We start from the raw sequence: 7937 nt of genomic DNA, 5'->3' as shown, positions 1-7937 counted from the left end.
GAGGGAATTCTCATGCCATTGTCTGTCACACTGTCATTTTTTCACCCTTCCCTTATCTAACGTGAACCTGGCCTTTCCTGTCTTTCCTTGACTCTGTGGTTGATTATTGCTGCTGTAAGAGCTGCTGTATCGGTGGTACGAGCCTGGCAGTAAAGTGGGACTGTCCTACCTGGTGGGCTGCCTCATCCCTGTTTATCAACCATGCATGGAGAATGGGGGTTCAGGATCCCTGGTGACCCCCAAAAGGCTCTGTGTTGGCTGGTCTTTGCTCAGAGGCCATCAGGACTGTTGCAATGAGTGGCATTACAAGAAAGCAGGCACACGGTGACCGCTTTATGACAGAGGTTACCTGCACGTGCCAAAGAGGATGCACTATGAGGGTGCCTTTGGATGACAAAGAACAGCCTTGGGGGGGAGAATTACAGCGTCTTGGAGGATACATCACTGAAATGCAGCTCCTTCCAGTTCCTGCTGACTTTTGCAAGCAGCGAAGGGATCCAGGTTGGGTCCCACCAGGGAGGTGGGACCCCTTTCACACAGATGGAGATATGCGTGAAGAATGGAGATGTGTATAAAGCAGTGTCCTAGCCTGTGATCCTGGTGCCCTAAAAAGCTTGCTTGCTTGCTTGCTTGCTTTCCTTCTTTCTTTCTTTCTTTCTTTCTATCTATCTATCCATCTATCTATCTATCTATCTATCTATCTATCTATCTATCTATCACAATGGCCTTGGCAGCTTATCAACTGCTCCTTCTTCTCTTGATCTGGAAATAGGTTTTGTGGTCATGGATCTTGAAATGTCTCCGCCCTGCTCCAGAGGAAGAAGAGCACCTTCCTCCCCTGCTTCTGGAGACCCGTTGCGTTCAGCCAGCACCTCCCCTAGCGTGCTCTGCACTAAAGCCCCCAGCCCTGCAGGGCTGAGCTATGCCTTCAAGGCACCAGCTCCTCCAAGATTCCCCCAACGCAAGGAAGAGCAATGGGAACTTGTCAGATGAGCGGAGCACACTTCTGTCTAGACTCCCTGTCAAGCCAAGTACAATCTTAAAACAAATGACTGCAACAGACTAACACTCATGCCAGGATGTTAACAGGAGTACAGACAAGGGCAGGGAGGTATTTTGAGCTTTATCTATTTGCTTTCATCGTGCGTTGCAAAGTGCACTTGTGGCTGTTTGTCTACATCTGATGGAGCAGGATCCTGCCCACCAGAACAACAAGCTCAGCACCGGGTGCGTGCTGCCTCCTGTGGGGGTGGGAAAGCCATTACTCAGGCAACAGTGTTGTGCCTCTGATTGGGATGCTTTCATCACATCTGCCTGCGATCATCAATCACGATCTCTATTTCTTTGCAGGCTGAGAAGTAGGTGAGCTTGGAGGGAGTCTTCTGGAGATGCTGTTAGCTGACAGAAGCAAGTAAGTAATAGGATATGAATGTATTTCTAAGTATGTGGGAAGTGTAATGGTCTCGGATCAAAACCTCAGTGGTTTGTGGCTCTCTTGTTTTATGTTTTATCTTAAATACCTCAGGGGACTTTCATTGCTGGAGAAATGTGTCCAATGCTCAGGCATGCAGAAGGGGTCTGATGCAAAACCCCGTTTTGGTTAGGTGGAAGACATGGGTTGCAGGGAATTCATCCTTCCCAGTCTTTCTCCTAAGCTGTTGAGAACAGTGCCGGTGCAGTGGCTGTTCTTTGCAGTCGTTAGTCTTTATGGTTTTGGCAATAACTAAGGGGACCTCATTAATGTGTGCTTAAAATTAAGGAAAGGTGTGTCTCTATAGCGCAAAGGTGCAAGAGATGCCAAAGTAGCCCTGTGGGTGAGAAATAATATGTGTTGACTTGAAAGGAGTTCTGTGTGAGTGCAGCTTGGGTGCCAACAGTGCAGATGCTGCCTGACTCTGAGCTGGCTGATGCAGCTCTGCGGAGCACTGAATTACGCCGAGTGGGCACGGCCACAGTGACAGCAGTAAAGCGTTGGAGACCTGGGCAGCTGGGAGGCTGAGACAGGCTCCTCTCAGTCTGCTAGCATGCCCTGAGGACAGAGAAACCGAGACCCAGAGTACAAGGAGAAATGCACAATGCTATCTTGCCGCATCGACAGCGGATGGCATTGCTAGCAGGGGACTTGTCTGTCCTCGGAACTGCTCGGGTGGTAGGAAAGACCATTAGGAGTCATGGTGATTCACTAGGCTATGGAGGGACTCTTGCAATTAATGGCTATCAGCCAACAGGGCAGTCCTTGTTAAAGTTAAAACATTGTTGTATACAGTTAGTTTCCAAAATTTGTCAAAATGCTGTCCAGAGATCCTGAAATTCCCTAGAAAGGGCAACCTGTGAGCAGAACACTTTCATAAGGATGTAAGAATGGTTGTAGTCAGCCTAACCAAACTCCACTGTGCTCCCATTTCTGTCTTCAACAGTGATCAGCAACGGAAGTTTTTTGGTATAGGCACAAAGGAAATGTATGGCGGTGTATCCTTCTAGCTTTAAGCAGTATAGTGTAGGCACTTTCAGCCAATATTTACATCTTTCTTTTTAACAACATTTGATTATTTTATTTTTTTCTGACCACGGATATTGTTGTCTTGCATGTCATCCTTGTGGCAGTGTGTTCCGCGGTTTAAATATGTGCAAAAGAGTTTATCTTTGCTTAATTCTGCAACTTAAGGATTTAATTTCGTGATCCCTCATTTTTCTGCTATGAGAATGGTGAATAATTGTTTTCCAGTCACCTTCCTCTGACATACTTGGTCGCAGCACGTCCACCCCTGATTTTCCTGTGCAGCTACACCAGTGTCTAAGTGTCACATCAGCAGTAGATCCAGCCATACTCAATTACCTTGTGCAGGTACCAGCAGCAGTGACAGTGGGGTGATGTGGATGTCGCCATGGGTTAGCAGCCCATGAACTTGTATAGCTCATACAACCATCTATTCTACCAGACCTCAGCTATCATTTTTATCCTTCCTGGATACATCAAACCCAGCAGAGCTCTACCTCCCAAGATTACAGTCTATCTCCGTTAGATAGAACAGGACTCCAGTTCAAAAAGGTGCTATTTTGAGTGGTGGTGGCTGAGATGTGAATGTCTATTAGGATGACACAAAGGTATGCTGAAGGCCCAGCTGATGTTTGAAGATTCAGCCTGGATATTGACTGCCAGCAGCATCTCAACATGGGAATTGTATGCTTTGAAAACCCCTAATTTTCAGAAGTCCCTGACAACTCTGTGCTAACCTTTCTAAAATGAATCCAGTCTGGAAATACTCCACAAGCACACAGCCTATTATTGCCACCACTATTTTCCCCCTGCATAGTACCAAGAAGAATTAAAGACACTGGTAGTTTTTTGCCCCAAGCAATCATATATAATATATGGTGCAGGGTCGAATCGCTGCTTGCCTGAGCTAGTTTTGTACAGTCAGAAACTCAGCTGAAGTCAACACTTAACTTTGCAGAACAGAGCCAGCCTCCAAAAACCCACAGCAGTCTGTGTGCTGCCACCCCCCAGAGCTAAATGCCTCCAGATAGTGAGGGCAACTCAGGGCTGAACCCGTCCTGTGTCTCAGCTGGAGGAGCCAGTCGTGAATCATCACGGCTTAATGAGCACTGAGCTGAGGATTATGCACTGATGCAGGAGGCTGCATCCAAATTCTCCACCAGAAACGAACTGATTGCTTTGGTTTTTTTTTTTTGAGAGATGCAAATGAAGGGAGTACACCCTGGCACTGGAGTTCACAGAGGAATATTTGCATGTTGGGATTTTGGTTATATTTACATCCATTTTGGGAGGAGAACTTTTCTTTTTTAAAAAAAAAAAAAAAAAAAACAGAAAATGTACAATGGACTTACCTGCTGTTAACTTTTTTGTAATGGTAAAAATACGGATTTCAGTGAGGTCACTATCCATTAAAAATCCCATTTAAATTGTCACCTTCAATTAAATCATTTCATGTATTTGGAGGGCTAGCCAGTTCCAGTACAGTCTCTTTGAAGGGATTTTTTCCAAATATTAGACCATTAGACAAATGGTTTCATTTTATGCCAGCTGAGCTCATCTCTCAGAAGAAACACAAGAGTGCTTTTTGTTTCCTCTAATTGTGGGGCACGGGAAGGCACAGGGAATGACGTGGCACCGCTGAGCAGGACATGGCACGTGGTGTAAGTGCCTTGCAGAGGGTGTTGGAGGCCATCTCCGGTGAAGTAGCAACCCTTCCCTTTGGATAAGGGAGAGCAGAGAAGTGGTAGATGTCAAAGTGCCCATTGGGTCTGTAGTCCATCTTTATTCTGTCTTGGAGTTATCCCAGCAGCATCACCAGCAGTTTTGTCCCTTCCAGTTGCCAGGCTAGGTCTAATCCTGTCAGTTGTAGGAATATTCCTTCATTGACTTCTCATATGCAGCTCAGATTCACTTATTATTTTCTCAATCCATTTTTGTCTTCAGTATTTCCCAAGCTCCTCTTGGCTGCAGGGGCTGAGTTGTTCATCCCCACTTCAGCAGATCAGCAGTGGAAACCAAGGGCCGGTGGCTCGGAAGGCTCACAAAAGGCAGAAAGCCTTGGATGTGAAACATCTGCCCTCCATCACTGCAGCATCGAGGAGCAGGTGACATCCTTGCTGCTGAGGTGAGGTCAAACAAGACTCAGAAATCAAACCGACTTCCATCAGAACATCCCTTTTTTTTTTTTCCTACAAAAAAGGAAAAACCTCTTTAGCCACATCAGTGAAGCAAAGTCCAAGTGTTTTCTTTAATCCTCCTTAATCATGGCGTTGCTGATTAACATCTGAATAGAGCTTCTAATTAGAAAGAAGAGACACATGCAGCCTCACCCTGCTGAGAAGGTGAATTCTCGCTCCTACCACTCAGTCCTGCATATGCTGTGCTGATTAGGGCTTGAATGGGACAATGATTAAAGAGGCCACTGCCACTTTGCAACCTCTCAATAGCATAGCTACATTCAAGGATTTATTTTCAACTAAGACTTGAATAAATGTTTTGCAAATGTGAGCCACTCCTGCCAAATGGAAAGAGCTTTTAAACACTTCTGAAGCACTATTCCATCTTGTTCCTTGCTTTATCACACTGATCTCTGCCTGTGTAGAACATGCCCTGTTCGACCATAATGTGTTTCAATTAGGATCGTGGTTTAAGCATATGTATTTCATTTGTTATCTACTTCATTATTCAAAAAGCAGCTGAAGCCTGGTGAAAACCTGAAAAGTGCTCTATTGAAAAATCGCTTCTGCCTTCTTGGGCAGAAGTGTTTTGCTTAAGTTCTTCCATCCATTATATAATTTATTACACTTATTAATTTGCAGTAGGCCTAACCAAAGTCAGGGCTCTGTTGTGTGAGGGACTATCTATTTTCAAAGAAGACCATAGTCCTAATCTCCAAAGAGTTTTTGAACTCCGCTTGAGGCGATTGCATCAATCCACTTAGACTGTTTTTCTATGGCTGGGGAACAAAATGATCTCGATTGACCTAAGCCTTGCTGGAAATGGGCATTCAGCCTCGTACTCATAGGACATCCTGGTTACAGAGCGCTGGCAGACGAATTCCTGCTGCAACTGCTCAAGAAATCACAGCCTCCAGCTGTTTGCTGCCAATTTGCCAAAGCTTCTCTCATCTCAGCCTCTTCTGCACAGGTCTGTGTCTGGCAGACTGTGGCTTTGAAGGGTGGCAAGAGCCTGCTGGGGTGCAACTGAGCTCCAGGCCCATGTTGCCATCTGCTGGCCCCTCTGAGGAGGAGGCAACATCTTAAAACCACTGCAGCCACCTTTGTGTGAGCCCATCTTTCGTGGACCTTTCTCTCCCAGAGTGCGTTTTGGGTCTATTTCTTCTGTAGGTATCACATCAGCTAAGGAGAGACGGAAAAGTGGTGGCCTGTGGAACCGATGCTGTGTGGGCCCTTGTGCACTAAATCCCCCTCAGTGTACTCATTTTCCCTAGATAGAATCAAAAATCATCCCTCTCTCAGAATTAAAGACCCTTTCACAAATGGAACCTTGACAGTAGTTTTCATCCTCATATCCAAAATTAGTCCTGGAGATACGAGTGGGCCCATTGTGAGGAGGCCCGAGCTCTCGTCCCTTGAAGTCGTTATCAGACTGAGCGCAACAGAGGCAGAAGCGGGTGAAAAGGCAGGGGCAAAGCTTGCAATGTAATATCAGCAGGTTCGATTCAACTCTGGTGGAGAAGTAGAGAGATTTTACATAAAGCTATCGAAAGAAATAATCTCCCAGAGACCCTTCCCTTCAAAAGTGCCTTTTCTGTAGTACTAGGCCTCGTGCACCTAAATAGGCCAAAAGCCAATTAGCCAACTTTTTTTTAAGCCCATCACAAAAGCAACTTTCTAATAGGCATTCTGTGAATGAATTGTGACTGGCAGAGCTTGAGAACGGAGATTCAGCTTTTTCTGGGTTGGAAACGCTGCCTGTGCCCACTTCACTGTGAAAGCTCAGGGAAAGCAGGCCCAGCTCTCCATGCTGCCCTCTCCCCCTTGCAGGAGGATGCCTGGGGTTGATGTCCTCCCAGGCGTGTCTGAGGGTCACCAGCCTCCGAATGTGCTCTGAAAAACTCCCCTGCACTGCACACCCAGAGCCTCTGCCTTGGCTCTGCAGCAAGGGCTGGTGTTGAAGGTGCCAGCACAGCTGGGCGACAGGAGAGACCTCATCAGTAAATAGCAGTGGTTCGCCTCTTTGGCATTTATTTTGTCTGACATCTGAGCAGATTTACTGAGTGCTGCTATACCTCTGAAAGCAGGAGAATGAAAGCTTTCTGACAGCCTGTATCACCCAGATCAAGCTAAATTCAGAGCCACAAGCCTATACGTCTACAAAAACCTCTGAGAAAATGTCTTAAGCTAACTCGGAGGTGACCTTTATCGCAGAGGGACTTCTCGGCTGCAGCAGTCATTGGGACCTGCTAGCCACACTGCTGGGCTCATTAGAGAGGGAGATGGTGCTACCTTGACCTGGTCCATCACTGGGTGCCACAGGACCTCCAGCTGGTCACAAATCTCCCCAACTGTCAGAGCAAACTGGAAAATCGCTCAATTGACTTGACGTTTAACTCCCAACAGCAGCAGCAAGGGAGGGGAGAGGAGAAAGGCAGGTGAGGAAGGGCAGTTTTTGCATCATTCCTTCCAAAACGGCCTTTCAACAAAGCAAAATGAGGTGACATCTACCCGCCCTTGGAGCTTATCTCCAGAAGCCTGAGTTCACACAGTCCAGTCATGATCTTCATACAAGTGCAAAGACACCTCTGCCATTTAGCAGCTGTTTCCTGGATTTTAAGCTAGCTTGTTCCTATGGGATAGACAAGCTCCTGCACAGGAGCAGCAAAAAAAATATGCTAAGAGGCCTCTCTCTTCAGCTTATTTTTGTCCCCTGGGCTTTTTCCATCCCTGCTAGAGTGGAGTTGCACCCAGGCCTTGAGATCTGCCCTGGTGTCATTCCTGCTCAGCAGGCAAGTCAAGCAAGGAGTTGAGAGACCACCATGTGCTGGAAGCACACTAAGCTCTTTGGGATCTGCTCTTGGGAAGCTGGCATACCACAGCACCCTGCCTGCCCAAATCAGTCCTGATGGCCTGCTGCAGACTGCCAACTCCCTACCACAGTGTCCCATGCCAAGGCAAGAGCCTGCTGAGTCCTGTACTCAGTTGCCTCTTTTCATACATGCACCTTTGGGCATCCTGGTGTCCCTCAGTGATATTCGAACCTCCTGGTGGCATCTTCCCTCTTTAACGTCTGAACTTCCCAGTTCTGGGACTGCAACCTGTCAGGGCTGTTCTTGCACCTCCTGCTGCTGCAAAGCCAGAAGGGACAGGCAGAAATGACCCCAGAGCCAAGGCAACTCTGTTCAGCTGCTCCAGCTTCAGAAAACAGCAGCTGGGACTCGGCTGGAAGGTCTATGCTTTATCTACTCTGCACCAAAGGG

At 47.0% G+C, this 7937-nt stretch overlaps 1 long non-coding RNA gene across 1 annotated transcript; it reads left to right on the top strand.

Moving 5' to 3' along the window:
* Nucleotides 1-422: 422 nt before the first annotated feature.
* LOC310904734 lies at nt 423-7604 on the top strand. The gene is made up of 2 exons (XR_014588584.1): nt 423-1411; nt 2726-7604. It is a non-coding gene; the product is annotated as an uncharacterized lncRNA (long non-coding RNA).
* The last annotated feature ends 333 nt before the right edge of the window (nt 7605-7937 follow it).

The sequence above is a fragment of the Anser anser genome (genome assembly GCF_964211835.1).
Source record: "Anser anser genome assembly, chromosome: 10".
Taxonomy (NCBI): domain Eukaryota; kingdom Metazoa; phylum Chordata; class Aves; order Anseriformes; family Anatidae; genus Anser; species Anser anser.
The sequence above is the reverse complement of the archived record's forward strand: the minus strand, read 5'-3'. Positions and strand labels throughout refer to the sequence as shown.